A 19341-nucleotide genomic window follows, 5' to 3' on the forward strand; every position below is an offset into this window, starting at 1 on the left:
GTACAAAGCACTCTTTCAGTCGGAAAATCTAATCAAACCCCATATCACTTACAGTTGAGCACTGCACAACCAGACGTGGCAAATCTATTTAAAAGAGAAAGTAAGAGAGAAAGAGAGCGAAAGCAGCGGGAACTGGAGGGGAGGGTGGTAATTTCCCTTTCTCAGAAGCAGTGTGTGTGCGGGGACCAATGAGAGTGGGCGGAATTGCAGCAACATTCTGGGCCGAGTGCCAGGTGAAGGGGAGGGGTGGAGCCAAGGCGAGGTCGACCTGGCTGACTGACTGCCACCAGAGAGAGAGAGAGCGAGAGGGAGGAGAAAATGAGAGAGGGGTGAGGAGAACATGAGAGAGAGGGGGAGGAGAACCTGCGAGAGGAAGAGAAAAGGGTTAGTTAAAAAGTGAGCCAGAGAGAGAGAGTGAGAGAAAAGGGGGAATTAAAAAATGAGAAAAATAAACCCAAAGCCAGAGAGAAAGAGATAAGCCCAGGCCAAGATAATCAGTTTCCCTGCCATGACAACTATCTTATTCCTGGAAGCAGACGATGATGATGAGTTTGTTTCTCTCTTGCGCAATTTACCAAATTTCACAACCGATCAAATAAAATTCTTACTTCCTGAGAAACAAAACCTACTCAAGCATGTCCAGAAAGAAATGAAACCTCTACAATGAAACGACATTAGACATGCCAAAAGTAATTATCATACCATCGCAGTGAATTACTACCAATTAATGAAGTTCTAGTTATAAGAACGTAAAAAGAGTAAAATCGCAGATTGAGATCACTGGCCAAACAGTACCTATGATTACTTGTCAATTCCCTTTTCCCACTGTTTGTAGGTGTGACCATTGGTGAAAAATAGGGCTGACCCCAATTAGTCGACTGGTCGATTGTTTGGTCGATAGGTTGTTGATCGACTGACTTTTTTTTCCCCAAGCAGTAGCAAATATATATATTTTTAATGGCACACGAATCGGTCTGATTCGCACCCATCTCAGTGAACTAATCCACAATGCACGTCTCTCTCCAGAATGCGCTCTCTCCTGCTAATTTGCGCACGTTCATTGTTCCATAACTTCATTGCGGGAATTGTTTGCCTTGATTGTAAGTGTCTATCAATTCCCCATTACATATATCACCAGTAGTAGACTATATTTACCATTAACTCCTATCATTTCTAATGCACAATGTTTGTTTGGTCATGGTCATTTCTGTTAATGAATTCTAATTTTATTACAGTATTTTACCGCTCTCATTGTCAGAGTGGACACGTAGTTTGCAGAGCACACAACCTATGCTACACTTGTGAGAAGCGATTTTTGGTTTATTTCATTTCCATTTAAGTGTTTTGTCAATTTAGTCCTTGTCTTTTGCTTGGAGCGCTACTGTCAATGTTGAGTAAGGACGCGAACCTGATAACGTATATCAAATCATATCCATTTTATTTGTCACATGCGCCGAATACAACAGGTAGACCTTACCGTGAAATGCTTACTTACAAGCCCTTAACCAACAAGAAATAGAGTTAAGAAAATATTTACAAAATAAAGTTAAAAAATCAAATTCAAAAGTAACAAGACAATTACGAGGCTATATACAGGGGGTACCAGTACCGAGTCAATGTGCGGGGGTACAGGTTAGTCAAGGTAACTTGTAAAGTAACTATGCATAGGTAAAAAACTGTGAGTGTAAGCAGTATAAAAACAAAGTGGGGGGGGGTGAAAGAGAAAAATGTCATGCTCTGATCCAGTGGAAAGTCATAAAATAGGTATACCTGATGAGCTCTTATCTATTGTGCAAAATAGCCTACAGCTGTGTGTGTCTATCCAGAGCTCACTGGGGCGGAAACTCTGAGGGCCAAGAATATTTTATACAATGTCGCAAGTTTGCTACAGCAAGCTTTGGGCTGGACCCACAAAAGTTGGTTGAACTATGATACAATGTTTCAAGTTCATTGCAGACATGGAATCAGCCAATGTGATTTATTGGATATTTATTTTTATCATGATATTTTCTACCTGCAGGCTGTTGGGTTTATGTAGGCTATTTTTACATAGATGGCAATGGCAATAGAAGTAACTTTTTAAGTTTGTCTCGTTTTCATTTAGATTTGTATAGAATTTTGATTAACCACATGACAACGATTTTGAGATACGAAGCCGTTATTAGAAATTAAATGAAACTGTTCCACGAAAATGTGCAAATGAAAACCATAACTGGCTCGCAGACTGGTAGAAATTGTTAGATAAATTGGCATTCCACATGAGAAAGATTGCCGACTCCTCGTGTAGCCTATTACCAGCAACTTCAGGAGAGTAATGGCAGAATCTGCGAAAGCCAGCAGGAACGGGAGGAGGATGGTCTGGTCAGGTTAAGGTTTTTCCCTTCTGGTTATCTTGATCTCTTGCTCCCTCTTGAGTCATTTGTATCTTATTTCATCAAACAGTATCCGACAAGCATATAGTTGATTTTATTAAAACACATAGGGTGTGTCTATATATGGAAAAATACACCTTTTAAAATGTATTTTAGTCTGAGACAGCCCTAGTGAAAAGTGTTTGTTTATAATGAAACTATTGTGTTTGCCATGGGAATTTGATACATCCCACTGGGCTAAAACTGGTTGTTTCCATGTAATTTAAAGTTACATGTAAATCTATGTGATCACGTCGAATCAACATGTAAAACTGATTGGATATGCAAAAAGTGCCCACTGATGGCAAAAAGCCATTAACGTAAGGGAATTTTGTATTTTTTTCTCCAACCTTTTCACCTAAACCCAATGGCATGATTACAGCTTTCGGTGATTTCACATTGAATTCCCCTTAGTTTACAACTCAACCAAAAGTAAATCAAAACTAGACGTTGAACTGACATCTGTGCCCAGTGGGATTTGAGTCACAGGGGCCGTTTCCCCTCTTAGTATCCGAGCGGCGCAGTGCTACACCCTCTCAAGAGAATTACATTTCCTAGAACAGGTTGTGCACGTTCAGCAACGATACGCACATTCAGCAACGCTACAAAACCACTTTGCAACATTCTGCATCACATCTCTGGAGGACACCATGGGCCACCATGACACGGCAACATGGATGTATTTTTACAGACAGCTGAGCATCATAGTTTCAGAGAAAGAGAGCGTGTGTGGGGGATAAGGGAAGAGAGAGAGAGCGAGAGAAAGCGAGAGAGAGGGAGAGATGAGGGGCTGAGTAAACAACACCCTACTGCATGACAAGGCTTCACCTTGGATGACTTCATGCAGGCTCAAATGAAAAGGGCCCGTACGGTTGACAACTATGACCTTTGGAACCCAGACACACTGAATGATAACAACACAGACACTTTGGAACCGAAAGACAACACACTTTGAAGTATCACGTTTTAAGGTATGACCCAGGTACAGACAGTGTTGAAGAAACAAAAGTGTATTCTTTAAACAGAGGCAGGCAAACGACAGATCAAGGCAGGCAGGGGTCAATAATCCAGAGAGGGTGTAAGACACTGGAACAGCAGGCGGGCTCAGGGTCAGGTCAGGCAGAGGTCAGAACCGGTAAACTAAAAAACAGGAGCAAGGAACAGGAGCAGGGGCAGGGAAACAAAACGCTGGTAGGTTCTACGAACAAAACGAACTGGCAACAGACAGAGAACACAGGTATAAATACCTAGGGGATAATGGGAAAGATGGGTGACACCTGGAGGGGGGTGGAGACAAGCACAAAGACCGGTGAAACAGATCAAGGCGTGACAGGAAGACACCAAACAGAATACACACCTTCGAAAGAGAAAAGCCCAAAACAGCAAACAAAGAAAATATACCTTATTTTCTAATCTGACTTTGAATCCGTTTCAAAACTGCTGCACAATGTTTCATCTTAATTCCATCGAAAAAGTCTGTTTGGCCAAGTTTGATCTGTCTGTTGTTTTATTATGGAGGTGGATGTAGTTTGAGCTTCAGAGCGTGTTGATATTAAGATGTGTTTATTTCTGAAGCTTTGCTTTCTCATAGCTAATTTTAACGCTTTTTTATTGCACACTGTTTAGTGAGGTGGATACATTTTCAAATAGGAAATTAACACAAAGTAGCTCAATCAAGTCATCCACAGTCACTGGTACACAAACCTAAAGAAATAAATCCCTAAATTCCTTACCTTAGAAAGCAAACTTCAATGACAAATTATATTAGCAATTTACTCTTTTCAATTTGATTACTAATCAAATTAATGAATTACTGACTATAATGTGTGTCAGATTCTCCAGTCATTTCCATGGTTGCCGTGGGCTGTGGTAGTCAGTCAGCTCTGCAGGTAGCTATGGAAGGCCGTTCAGGTCTTTATGTGTCAAAATTAAAATAACACTATTGGACGCATCAAATGAGCTTTTAATGTCACACGTCAAATAACACAGTTATATTATAGAATGTTGTGTGCGCTGAATTTGAAGACCATTACAAACCTGTGGTTTGAATTGAAGAGGGCAGTCCATAAGCGCAGACTAAGGATATCAGGGATCTGGTCTAAGATCCCTCCCAATGCCCAATCACTGCTCTTTATTAAGCTTTACGTATCCAATACTTGCTAAACAAATCTATTTTTTGAGCAATAGTATTAGCATAAAATAAAATACTTTTTTCAGTTTTTTAAGCATACAATATATCTTTCTTTTTTTCTTATTTTTTTTTAGTCTTTTTTCAACCATAACTGAAATATCAATAAATTCAGTATTATTTTAAACCGCAGGTCTAAGTTGGTCAAACTGTTCAGAAAGTCTGCTTTAACTCAATTTAAATGCCATAACCTGTTTTTGTACCCTTTCCACGCTTGGCGTGTCATTTGTTTGTAGAACGACTGTGAGAAAGTCAGTTCCGATGACTTTACAACTCCAACATGAATGAAAATAAACATTATGCTGACACCATCTAAACTATAATGACCCTTTCCATAAATGAGCCTAACAACATATTGGTCCATATCATCAGGCTGCTGTGCTATTATTTATCACTACACATTAGCACCTGTAGTCCAGCATAATTGAATAAATAAATAGGCTTAAGCATGGAGTTGCCAATCTGTGTTTGTGCTAATCATTACCTAGATCAGTGCTTCCTAAACCTTTTCAGTCATGGCCCCCCTTTCATCATGGGGAACATCCATTTCGGTTGCAGTATGATAAAGTCACTCACAAATATCTTTGATACAGATATCCGGGTTAGGGGAGGGTTTGGCCTGGGTAGGCCTTCATTGTGAAATAAGAATTTGTTCTTAACTGACTTGCCTTGTTAAATAAAGGTTTAAAAAAGGTGTTATTAGCAACTTCTGGGGTAGCTTGGTACCTAGCTAGCACCAATGCAAACAGCCAGAAAACAATGACCAGAAACTGCATGTAACGATCGTCGTAATATTCTTCCTCCTCCTCGGACGAGGAGAGGTGAGACGGGTCGGACCAATAAGCAGAGTGATTAGTGTCCATGATTATTTATTATAACGAAACTGAACACGAAACAAAAGAACACCATGAAACAATAGACTAACAGTCCCGTGTGGCACGAATGCAGACACGCGATACAACCACCCACAAAACACACGTGAAACCCCGGCTGCCTTAGTATGATTCTCAATCAGAGACAAACGATCTACAGCTGCCTCTGACTGAGAATCATACCAGGCCGAACACAAAAACCCCAACATAGAAAAACACACATAGACCAACCCACCCAACTCACGCCCTGACCAACTAAATAAATACAAGAAAAAAGGATAACAGGTCAGCAACGTGACACTGCAGTCATTGTCAATATTCTTAGCAATGATTTAGGAATCCATGTGACTATCAGATAGCCACTTGTTCTCTTATTGAAACCAAACTTTAGTTCATGAAAATAACTAGCTAGCTAGATAATGAACTAAACAAGCTAGCCAGCTAGCTGTTGTCCCAAGCTATAGCAGCTAGCTAGCTTCATACTCTGGCTAGTGGGTTGACCGGACTGGGTCTGACCATCAACCAAATAAGAAAACTGCTTTATAAATTTTGGGGTATTCCGATGATGACACCTTGCTAGATAGTTAGCTAACTAACTAGATAGCTACTGAAACGGGTTATGTTTTTTTTCTATGTTTTGGGGGGAGAATATTATTTGCATCCATAAGCTAGCTATAGTTTGTTTTCTGATCTGTAGACCAAGAGATTGTGTGTCTGCCGCACAGGCGCGCACGACAAAACTTTACCAGCATCATAGCATACGTACCAGTGAATCACTGTTGCATATGAAATACGAGTGATAGTGTAATCACTACGTAAAATAATAATGTTAAAGTATTAAGTGACATGCAGTCATATTCAAGTCCTGATTGGACCATTAGTTTATTTGATGCATCAAATAGTGTTATTTGACACGTTAAATAACAAGACGTTGACTGACCCAAACAGCATTTGACTGTTCCATATACAACATTATTGAGAGACAATGAGATAAGTAAGCCTCATTAAGTCACTATCATGCCTGGACAGTGCTCCTTTACCGCTACTGATATATTTATTCAAAGACATCTCGTGTCACTTACTTCACGACTCCCTGCATTTAATTCTACTACTGTCTATTTCCTTCAACTGTCTCCCATCAACACACAAGGACACATCTATCGAAAAACACACGTGCGCGCACACACACACACACACACACACACACAGTCATTTACACTTCTCCATCTTTGTGCCCTCAATATGATTGTCTGGTCTGCTTTGTCCCAGAATCCTTAACGGTAACGGTCCCTGGCGCTCCAAGGTCTCAGAACTTGGTGCAAGGTCACATAGACTGGTGGAAGGATGGAGTAAGAGAGAAATAGAGATGGAGAGTAGGGCTGGGAGATATCAAAGACTGTCTGTTATATTAACAAGATAGTCAAGTGACCGCTTTAACAATGGAAATGCATGTCCTCAAAGATGGAAGGCAGGCGGGAAGAGGCGAGATCAGATGGGACAATTCTAACCAATGACAGGGCAGGCCATAGAGATAGAGGACACATCTTTGTATGATGGAAGCCCTCAATGACAATGGCCATAACATAACAGGTTATATCCTCTCACTTCACCTCTTCCTCTGTCTGTCATATGCGCACAGGGATCATGAGCATAGAGAAGAAAAATACATGTTTAGAACGAATTCGAGAACAAATCGTTTTGGGGGCTGCTGTTCGCGAACAACATTGTACTTATCACCCTCACGGCAGTCAAGCAATGCAATCCGCCAAGAGTCGTTCACAATCTATTCCAGTTGTGGCCATAACTAGACCTCGTTTCAAATGTAGCAAGCAATAATCGTATTTTTATGCCTAGCAATCAACAAAGCATTTTATTACGTACAACTACATTGAAGATAATAATCGGCTGATGCGGATTTTGAAAAAAGTTTAAAGTAACTGTTCATTGTTTCCAAATTTCTATGAAATATGACTTACAATATGAGTGAAATATATTTCCTTCCAAAAAATGGCAATTAAGTATATTAAAAAGCAGATTTTCTCTGATGGAATGGTGTGTGCATACCCCAACAACAGAAATGGTGTTTGCATATAGCGGTCATTAAAGATATTCATGCGAGTAGCCTGCTGATTGACCAGCTCATCCTCTATGAGGAAATAGCTAAGCTATTTTAAACAGTCTGTTTGGGATACAAGTTGGATACAAGTCGGGTTTTTTTTGTTCATGCTTTGGCCACAAAGGATAGGATGGGTCAAAAACATAACAGAATATTAACCTTTAAAAGTGAGATTTTCACTGGACAGTTATTTAAAGTTTAAACTTTTTGTAATGTTTGCAATTATGGACCCAATAGGTTTTAGTGTTCGAATATGTCTAATTAAATCAAAACAAGGTCCTTATCTATAAAATCTATCAACAAGGTTCATAAGCTATGGAGGTGAGGTGACAACCATTGTGTAGCGTAGCCTACTATTTTGACTCAGAGGGGGACAGCCTGACAACATGGAAAGCTACAGCGTTCGAGGCTACGTTCTATTTGTGCAGGAAGGCATAGGAGTTGCCATTGTGACTAAACCACTATCACTGCCTCGCAGTCAACAAAAACCAAGGGTGTGGTTCACAGTTATGATAAGGCTTCCTGAGGAATAACTGGATGCTAGCTAGATAATTAGCCTTGTCCTGCTAAACATCGTGCTACAATCACAAACCGAGCTTCTAGCTGCATACTTCCACCCTCCAAAGCATAAAAATGGAGTATACAAATGATTAAAGTGCATGTCTGAAGAAAAGTATGCAGAGTGCCAGCAGAGAACTGAAATATTTGAGATGTTAGCCAAACTATTAGCATGTGCTAGCAAAACGAAACTAGCATGTAATGAGGACCCTTGTTTCAGCTTTCCTGAGAGCTGCCTGTATGCACAGTTCACAGAAATAAAAAGACACAGCAGCACTATATTTCCCTGCCTGTTCATATCTCAGCCTGTTCTTTAGTAAAGGAGTGGTAGTAGCACAGAGTCAGAGTCAGGGCGATGGTGTGCTGAGATAAGGCCTTCGGAGTTGAAGGCATTGGAGGAAACGCAATAACGCAGCCCTGGCTGTTTGGTGTGCTTTAAATATCAGAAGTCAATATCACCCTCGCTCACCCGGACACACACTCACTGGCACAAACTCACTCGCATACATTCGCACACACACATTCTCAGACTTACACCCACACCTAAGTTAACACACACTTATACTCACACTGCAACTTTATCTAGGGCCGCCTCTTACACCATTGTGACACACAGCCATGAGCCATATATCCCAGAGTAAACACTGTTTCCTTGACAACGCCACTTCCCATGTTGACTGAGAACTTTTATGACCAGAGAGATGACCGCAGGCCAAGGACAGGGCTGGGACCAAACACGGTCTTATGGGTTCACTGGGTTAGATCAGCAATACAGCACAGGGTCTTATACTGGACAGGTCTAACACCTTCCTCATAACCCATTTAATATTTTCCTTCAACATCCTCCTTATCATCATCATCATCAGTGAGTATTATACAAAACACACAAAATGAGTTGATCTACTCCTAATAATCGTCATAACAACCATCCTCAGTATCAGATCACCTTTTCTTGCCTCTTGCAGCATATGCCTGGTTTGTCATGGGGCGAAGTGGTGTGTGTGTGTGTGTCTGTTGTCTCTGTGTGAGCAAGAGAGTGAGAGTTTTTGGTTAGCATCGCACAACAAACAATGGCTATTCATTACAATGAGAGCAAACAGAGGATCAGAAGACAATGAGATCTGTTGTGTGGCCCACATAGACAGTCACTAACCACGCACACACACGCGCACACACACACACACACGCTGGCATGTACCCTGTTGTGTGTTTAAGCTGCCGTGAATGTCCGACTGTGTGGCCATGTGAGTGACCGTCGGAATGACTGTGTGTGTGTGTGTGTGTGGGTGCACGGATGTGTTAAACTCATGAACAGACACATGGAGGATAATGGCTTCTCTTATGGTTTAATGAGAAGGCTATCGGCTCACGTTTACATTAGTGTCTCAGTGGCTGTTAAAGAGCCTGGGATTAAACTGCACATACTATAACAGACCTGTTATTGCTCTGGCTGTGGCCAATGCATTTACATTCAACTGTATGGTGGATATAAGATGTACTCGGATCAGTACTAGGGGCCACTCACGAGAGTGGCGCGTGTATCTTGTTGTCCAATTGTAGGAAAGGGAGAAATCACGCAGATAAAGTTATGTAGTTTCAATTAGCCTAGCTAACCTTAGCTAGCTAGCTAGCTAGCTTGCTTAACTAGCTTATCTCGGTTTGATGCATTCAAGACAGGTAGTATGTAATCAGATAAGATGATAAATAACTAACAATAAGTTAGTCAACCAGCGTAAGTCAACTTGGTTGCTATCTCTATACCCCTCTCTGCTCCCCTCGTCACTCACAGACGCACAACCCCTCCCAAGCTCCCTGCTTGAACTGCTGCTCTGCTTCTCTCTCCCTCATGCATTACAGTTCCTGTTAATAAAACAATGGTCTTTTTTTCTCCTCCTACCAGGGTTAAGCTCAATTCAGAATTGAATTAAGAATGCCTCAAATTACAATTCAATTCTTGAATTTGAATTGAAGTAGTAAACAGGATACAGAATTGTAATTCAAATTTGAATTTAAGGAAATAGAACTGAATTCAGTGAAATACAATGACATTCAAATGTGTCTTCTATTCTATATTAAGTTTAGTCTATACAAATACACATATTGTCCATAAAACATCAAAAATGTTGTTTTATACATGCATATAAAATATTGTTGAAACAATAGATTTTCAGGACAAACTTCAAATGAATGATCACGGAAAACAAAACCTGTACGTTATTGCATTAGTTTAACCCTCAAGTTGACCCTGAGGCCTTCAAAAAGAAGCCAAACAAATTAAAATGGTTGGAGGAAACATTATTCGCTATTCTAAGCATTGTTTCCAGATAAAAGTGATATATTCTTTGGTACCTGGAAGTGTGATTCAATAATAAAACTCTCGCTATATGACTGAGTGGAATTTCTTTGAATTGCACTGAATTAAATTATACTTCCTGTCACTCACACTCAAATTCAAAATCCTGTGGGATGTTGGCTAATTCAATTGGAATTTCAACTCATATGTTCAATGGGAGTCAATTCTACAATTCATAATTGAGCCCAGCCCTGCCTCCTAACATTACAGCATTGTTGCGTAAGGTATTTGTTTAATTTAAATGTTTTCCTTTATGATAATGATCAGGACCTGTTAGTGGTAGTTCTGTGATAACTACACTGTGACTTGAATTTTGTGATTTTACAAACCCCACCGTTTTTCAGTTAGGGATTTTTTCTTAATGTTAACGATACATACTTAGTTTAAATGTGCACACCTCTAATGTTAACTGCTGTATTATTGTATACATTTCTGTACCTGTTTATGTATGTCTGCCACGAGAAACTAACCTCATTTACCCATTTGTGACTCACCACCTGGAATTGGTCTTATCGAGCAAAATTTGAAATGGTGTTTTTTACATTGGATAAAAGTAGAGACTCGGAGCTACAAAATGGTATACCATACACTATAGTTGAGGAACAATGGGAAAGTAATTCTGCTTTGAAAGTTGATAAAATTGTAAACTCACTTTTGAGAAAATGGCCTTTGAATGTTTTGGTATCTAGTGAAGAGCTCCTCTTTGTCTACAGCCATACAGCATTGTTCACACCCTCTTAAGCTTTAGCCCCACCCATCTCTTTTCGCTCTTGGAACGCACAATTCACGCTCTGGCCGATGAATGTTTTACATCTGTATAACTTGAAAATAGCCTAACCAATTTCATTACTCTTTTTTGCCAACGTTTACCGACACCGGCCATATTCAATGGGTGTTGTACACTTTAGGTGTTGTACACCTCCAGAAAGTGGAGAGCAACACTTATGCAGCTCCACTACACAATACATTTTTTTTTAAAGGAGCGTTCAAAAGGATTAGCATCACAGACTGACCAGATCAAATAGACAGAAGCCTTCTATATGGCTGACCAATCCGAACTCCTCTCTCGGCATGTCCAGCCCACTCCTTATCTCAGCCAATCATGGCTAGTGGGAAGGTTGCTGACTTTTTTTTAGACTTTTTCTGTGGCATAACCAACAAGGCTCGTAATATAACAATTGTATTTGTATTTACAGATGGCATACAAGTTTGTTATTAAGGCACATGAAAGTTCACATGTTTGAGAAGGCATTTCTGCCAAAAAACACATATTGATAAGAAAAAATAATTTCACGTTCAAACGTCTCTTGTGAAGTAATTTCGTGGTGAGCTGAGGGATGGGGCTGGAGAAATGTAACCATTGTAAAATGCATAGACAGAGCTATGGATCCAAGGACTGACCATCCATGAGATTGCAAAATTACAGATGTAACCATGTTTTAAAGCTATACAGTGTTTGTTTACAATTACTTTGTTTCACGGGTGAAAGTAGATTTAATTTCGGCCTCCCGATTGGTGGAGATGTCTACGGCACTGCATCACAGTGCTAGAGGCATCACTGCAGACCCGGGTTCAATCCTGGGCTATATCACAACCGGCTGTGATCGGGAGTCCCATAGGGCGGCGCAAAATTGGCTCAGCGTCGTCCGGGTTAGGGGAGGGTTTGGCCGGAGGGGCTTTACTTGGCTCATCATGCTATAGCGACTCCTTCTGGGGGGCGGGGCACCTGCAGGCTGACCTCAGTTGTCAGTTGAATGTTGTTTCCTCCGACACATTGGTGTAGCTGGTTTCCGGGTTAAGCGGGTGGGTGTTAAGAAGTGCGGTTTGATGAGTCATGTTTCGGAGGACGCATGACTTGACCTTCAGCTCCCGAGCCCTTTGGGGAGTTGCAGCGATGAGACAAGATCAAAAAGGGGGTAAAATACAACAAATATTGTTGTAATAATTTCTTAAATATTTTTGGGGGGGTACAGGACCTCCTATCTGGATTTCCTATTTGCACATGCCCAACAATGTTTATGGGCCTAATTAGTAAAGAGTTGTCTTTTCACTTTTAAAATGGCGTACCGGTAAGCAGAACCAGTCATAAAGTTTTCATCTGTTTGTTGAACAAATCACTTCAAAGGCTTTGTAGGCTACCTGTGCACTTCATCCACTCTAAAGTACCGTAATTCCAGAATCCAACAGCGCACCAGCCAATTGATGAATGGAAAAAGACATCTGCTCGAAAAACATTATAAAGTGTAATGGCATTTGGCGATTGAGGCACTTGTAACCTGGATTGAGTTCAAATCGATGTGTCTATTGCTGTATGTGAGCATCTCAGTCTCGGACGGTTATCACTGCCTTGGCAAAATGTCACCGTGTTCTCTTCATAGAGAAGAACCCACACCGCATTTTTGAACGTCGGTAATACCACCTTTTTTCAAATCCATTCGCTAACTTTTTATGCGGCTGACATGCGTAACGATACATTCCAGTGTAGGAGTCTAAGGTTTAGTTTAAATATTTGATCTAATTATTGTGATTGGCTAATCTTTAACCGGTACGGTGTACCGCCACTATATCCTTTGCCAGTACTCCATAACGGACAGTACCGGCTTACTTTCATTTAAAAGTCAACAAATGGATGTAGCAATCGCAGATTTTCCCTTTAAGTGTACAGTGGGTTCGGACACTCTAGATAACGATGAGCAAAAATGAAAGTATAAAATAAATAATTCAAATACTGAGCTACAGTGCCTTCGGAAAGCATTCAGACCCCTTGACCTTTTCCACATTTCTTCTAAAATTGATTTAAAAAATGTGTAATTCTCAGCAATCTACACACAATACTCCATAATGATAAAGCAAAAACAGGAATTGTCCGTAGAGCTCCGAGAAAGGATTGTGTCGAGGCACAGACCTGGGGACGGCACCAAAACATTTCTGCAGCATTGAAGGTCCCCAAGAACACAGTGGCCTCCATCATTCTTAAATGGAAGACGTTTGGAACCAACAGGACAGCCACCCTAAGCACACAGCCAAGACAATGGATGGCTTTGAGTGGCCCAGCCAGAGCTAGACTCAAATATTTCTGGAGAGACCTGAAAACAGCTGTGCAGTGACGCTCCCCATCCAACCTGACAGAGCTTGAGAGGATCTACTGAGAAGAATGGGAGAAACTTGGGGCGGCAGGTAGCCTAGTGATTAGAGCGTTGGGCCAGTAACTGAAAGGTTGCTAGATCGAATCCGCGAGCTGACAAGGTAAAAATCTGTCTTTCTGCCCCTGAACAAGGCACTTATTCCACTATTCCTAGGCCGTCATTGTAAACAAGAATTTGTACTTAACTGACTTGCCTAGTTAAATAAAAATTAATTAAACCCCCCCCCCCAAAAAAACAGGTGTGCTAAGCTTGTATCATCATACCCAAGAAGACTTAAGGCTGTAATCGCTGCCAAAAAGGTCCTTCAACAAAGTACTGAGAAAAGGGTCTGAAAACGTATGTAATATTTCAGTTTTAGTTTTTTTTTTATAAATTAGCTACATTTTCTAAAAAACGTTGTTTTTTTTGCGGTTTTTGCTTTGTCATTATGGGGTATTGTGTAGATTGTAGATTGATTAGGGGGGAAAACAATTTAACCCATTCTAGAATAAGGCAAAATGTAACAAAATGTGGAAAGAGTCAAGGGATCTGAATATTTTCCGAATGTACTGTATATTGTATGCAAAAAAAAATGTATACAATTGCTCAGAGATGTTGTTTTTTGTCAAAAAGGTAGGGGTCAAAATGATTGGCACCCCTGTCACATCACCTTGCAAGGAAAACGTCGCTGAGCGGTTTTTCTAAAATGTTTTATGAGTTGGATCCCACATTGGAAGGGATCTTATACTATTCTTCCATACAGAATCCTTCCAGATCCTTGATATCCTTCATCTGCTCTTATGGACTCACAGCTTTTTTAAATTCAAACCACAGGTTTTCAATGGGTTTCAAGTCCGGACACTGAGATGGCCATTGCAAAATATTGAATTTGTAGCCAATTAACCATATCTTTGTGGATTTTGATGTGTGTTTGGAGTTATTGTCTTGCTGGAAGTCAAGTTTCAGCCTCCTGGCAGAGGCAACCAGGTTTTTGGCAAAAATATCCTGGTACTGGCCAAAGTTAATGATGCCGTTGACCTTAACAAGGGCCCCAGGACAAGTGGAAACAAAATGGCCCCATCAAAGATCCACCACCATATTTTACAGTAGGAACGGGGTCCTTTTCTGTTTCTGGAACGGGGTCCATTTTGACGCCAAACCCACCACTGGTGTGCGTGGCCAAAGAGCTCTATTTTCACGTCATCCAACAAATGTAAATTGGAGTTTGCTAAACTGCATTGGCACTTGGATTAGAACCTCTACTTTGGTCAGATGACATGAACATAGAGCTCTTTGGCCACCCACACCGGTGGTGAGTTTGGCATGAAATGAGAATGGATAACTGAAGTAAATTGGCAGTTTAAAAGGTTTTCTCTTTCTGAGATTTTTACAGATGTAAAAAAAAATATTACATTCATTGTTCTACTAGTAGCTTTGCAGTATAGCCTTGGAGTAACAGAGTACTACAGCTGTCTTTAGATCAGGCTACAGCTGAAGCCTGCCTGTCATTTCTTCTACAGTATGTTTTTCATACATTCCAGACATAATACTACTAAAACCATGAAATCCGATAACCAGGTAAGCTGCAAGTAAGTATTTGACTATTCAACTTGCCAAACCCTTGAACAAACATTAAAGTTTGGACTGTGCCATATAGCAACGATCGAATCAACCGCAACCCTGTTGCCATGACAGCATGGTATGGAGTGTGATATTGGTGTAATATGGGGCATAACGCAGTTCAAACTCAATCGTAACATGGTAGTAACATGCCTGTAGACACAATCGCCCTATGAAGGCTTAACCTGTTAGCGGGAACCTCTCAGGCACCTCATCCTGTCCTCAGGTCAGAGCATAGATCATTGAGAGATACAGGGAGACACTCACACACGTGCAGACACACAAACACACACATGATTGAACCTATGAAATATACACACACAGGCACACAGATGCATGCAAAAATGCATGGGTCGCACAAATGCACACACACATCATGGAGACACACACACATAAGCACACAGCAATGTGTCAGCAATTGATTCCATGAGGAACTGAACATCACAATACAAGAAAAAATATATAATCTCCACCCGGCACAGCCAGAAGAGGACTGGCCACCCCTCAGAGCCTGGTTCCTCTCTAGGTTTCTTCCTAGGTTCCAGCCTTTCTAGGGAGTTTTTCCTAGCCACCGTGCTTCTACACTTGCATTGCTTGCTGTTTGGGGTTTTAGGCTGGGTTTCTGTATGGCACTTTGTGACATCGGCTGATGTAAAAAAAGGGCTTTATAAATACATTTGAATAAACACAGCTGTCTTGGGACGACTCTCCCTTGTCAAAGAGATGTTTAATCTCAGCATGATCTCCAGTATAAATCAAGGACATGAAAAAAAAGATGAAAAGCATTCCATAAGGGAAAGGCAGAACCCACTACGTAATCAGCAGTGCATCTCTATGGGCCACTGCAAACCATCTAACTCACAACAACAAAATTCCTCATCAGTGCTTCAACCACAGACACACCGCCAAGAGGAAACCAATGGGGAACTGAGTTGGAGAGGAGAAGGGAGGATAAGAGAGTAGAAGACGATAGAGGCCAGGGCCCGTAACCTTAAAGCATCAGACGAACAGAACAGGCAGGCAGGAGAAGAGAAGGAAAAGAGAGTGGAGAGGCCAGGACTGTAAAGTCTAAACCCAGAGAAGGAGGACCCAATGGTGCTAGCTAGTAGCTACTAGCAACTGTCTCCCTTCACAGCAGAACCAGTCATAATGCTATAGTACATGTCTTCTCATCATAACACACAGACAACAAGGGTTTACTTTGCTCTTGAACACACACATGTAAAACCCGTTAAATGACAACATTGGTGAATCTCTCTCAGCCGTTCAAAGTACGTATTCACTTACTTAGCTGCTCCAAATGAACAGTGCCGCGCAGCAAACTAAAAACCTTCCATTCAACGAGTCGCTCGCTCTCTTCCTGCTCTCTCTCTCTCTTTTTCTCGCACTCTCTCAGTTACTCCCTCTCTGTGAGACACACACACACACACACACAAAGAGACGCAGGCAAACGCTCACACACACAGACACAGCCACCCCCTCACACACGCTCTCCTCCCGCGACCCGGAATGTTTGGCAAGGCTTTACTGTACTGAAATACAGTGCTCACCATATAAGGTAGCAGCAGCTACACATGTCACACATCATTTACATGCAGCAGGCGGGGAGTTCACCTTACACAGCACACACACGCTGAGAGTGCATGCTAAAAACCACACCACCGCCAGGCTGACGCTCAGAGTTGGGAGGAGAAAGCGAAAAAAAAAACAGAGCGAAGGAAAGTAAAGGGGAAAAAAAGAGAGAGGAAAAGGAATGCTAGAGAAAATAGGCAAGCTTTTTTATGTTTAGTCGTAAACCAAGCCTCACTCTGGCTGGCCCGTTGGTTTTCAACATGTTGAGTTGTTGAGTCAGACAGAGGGAATAGAACCTGTGTATCCCAACTGCTGTTCCACTTTCCTGCTTCCCGGAGTAACCACAGCCTTCTACACACACGCACACACACACACACATTCCTGCTTCTAGCGTTCACCACAGAAAGAAGTTATTGAAGCTATTGTGTGACCTTCTGTATTTAGTCTAGTATGCATTTTCTCTGTGTGTGTGTGTGTGTGTGTGTGTGTGTGTGTGTGTGTGTGTGTGTGTGTGTGTGTGTGTGTGTGTGTGTGTGTGTGTGTGTGTGTGTGTGTGTGTGTGTGCGTGTGTGTGTGCGTGTGTGTGCGTGTGTGTGCAAGACATTACAAACAGATGTTAACCCAGTGCCCCGCAAAGCGAACACACACATAGACCTAAAGCTAACAAACCCCGGCATATCTTCCCCTTACAACAGGCTGGACCCTACTGCTATAAGTAAAGACAGTCGCCTCGTCACAGAGACGGAGAAAGAGAAAGAAGGAGAGTAGGGTAAAACGGAAACCCTTACCTCTCACATTGCTGTTCTGTTTGTGCTCGCACATCCGTGTGTCTGTTGAGTATGTGTGTGTTTGTGTGTGTTCAGACAGGCCACGACAGAAGAGCCCCAGGCACCGGCTGGACCATTCTCAGGCAGAGTAGAGTGGAACGAGGGAGAAATCTGGCGGAGGGGTGAGTGAGAGAGTGAGTGAACAAGCGAACGAGTGAAGGCGCTGCGCAGAACGGTGTGGTGCGAGAGAAGGAGTGCCTGCCTCTGTGTGCGTGTGTGTGTGTGTTGCTGGATTGGCTCTGTGCGCTAGTGTCTCCCCTTCCCTGCTCCTGTTGGTGGCTGTGCTGTGTCTCTGGGCTCCGGGCTACTGCAGCCAGAGGAGAGCTCCACTTGCTGGACGACTGCACTGTAGCAGCAGCTGGAGAGGAGGAGTGGAGGAGGCAGCACTGACTGCATTCGGCAACACAAATCATACAGACCCTCTGCTGCAGCTTTCTGCCTGCTCTCTCTCTCTCTCTCGCTCACTCTCTGTCTGTCTGCTTGCTCCACCCACTAGACCAACAACCAGGAACTGCTGGCTCTATTACATCAACACTGTTATTTTCAAGGGTGTGAGAGAAAGCGGGAGAGAGAGAGAAATAGGGAGGGGCGAGACAGAAGGTGAAGGATTGTCAGACCTGCAACAGCCTTAGTTAAAGTGGTAAATGATCTCACAGCCAACACAGACACCAAACAACTCTGTGCTGCATTCGACACTGTCGACCATCATGTCCTTCTGGACAGACTGGAGAGGTGGGTTGGCTTCTCCGGTCCAGTTCTATATTGGTTTGGAACCTATTTAATCGGTCAAGAGTTTGTCACCCATGTGGCATTCCACAAAATTTGATTTTGGGTCCGTCACTGTTCAGTTTATATATTGTGCGTGACAAAATGTGTAGAATTGCAGGAAATAAGCTTTTACACCAGTATTGGGGATCATCCTGCGCCACATCTATTTCTATGGGCACAAGCACTGTTCGTGGCAAAAACTGTTCACATCCCCTCTTGTTGGTGGAGAGAAAGGTTTTAAAGCTTATTTACTGCAATTCTAAACATTTTGTAATGAGGTACAGAGAAAATGTTGCAGTTTTAAAGCAAATGTTCATGCAATTCTATGGATCTTGCCATGTCTGATGTGTACGCATGTGATATTTGAGTGACTCAGACATTACAACAAAATATATGAGCTAAGAAAAAACGAGCTAAAAAAACGTTAGCTGACATGGACTAGTTCATCTTGATATCTCGGACAAGTTATAAATAGCTCTTTAAGGTATGCAATGACTAACATGACAAGAGGATTCTACTAGTGCATTCTACTTTTACAACTTTCCAGAGTAAGTTGAAAGCCGGACTGAGTTTTTTGGGGGGGTTTTTTGAGGTGGGAACCCCTGCTCTAAAGGAAAAAAAGACTCCACCTACCATCACCCATTTTCACTTTTCCATGAATCTAAACCCAATTATAAGTCCACATATTCCAAGGTTTCATATTGCATGAGTAAAAAAAGATGAGTCCATCATGCATGACATTTTTTTTTTTTACGAATATAGGATTGTAATGTGTAGTGTTTTGCAATGTTGTGGAAGTAGCCCCGTTGTCATCTTCGAGTCCTTGCACAATTGGTTGTTCACATACAACTTATCGACCACTAGACAAACATTCTGCTTCTCTGCTTGGAGCCTTTTGAAAGTGGGGTACAGGGCACGTCGTCTCTCCACT

General features: G+C 41.8%; 1 protein-coding gene across 21 annotated transcripts in view; it reads right to left on the reverse strand.

Annotated features, from left to right (window-relative positions):
- Positions 1-19341, reverse strand: part of LOC129824438 (muscleblind-like protein 1) — a 103310-nt gene that overhangs the window by 75455 nt on the left and 8514 nt on the right. For 5 of the 21 annotated variants that reach the window (XM_055884110.1, XM_055884108.1, XM_055884109.1 and 2 more), the window contains exon 1: positions 17604-18144. The exons of 2 other annotated variants lie outside the window; for them this stretch is intronic. The gene's annotated coding sequence lies outside the window, so the exon portion shown is untranslated. Of the gene's footprint in view, positions 1-52; positions 197-16530; positions 16621-17603; positions 18147-19341 lie in introns of those variants that run through there. 14 more of the 21 variants (XM_055884106.1, XM_055884101.1, XM_055884103.1 and 11 more) reach the window with 5 other exon arrangements.

This window comes from Salvelinus fontinalis, chromosome 26 (assembly GCF_029448725.1).
Source record: "Salvelinus fontinalis isolate EN_2023a chromosome 26, ASM2944872v1, whole genome shotgun sequence".
Classification (NCBI taxonomy): domain Eukaryota; kingdom Metazoa; phylum Chordata; class Actinopteri; order Salmoniformes; family Salmonidae; genus Salvelinus; species Salvelinus fontinalis.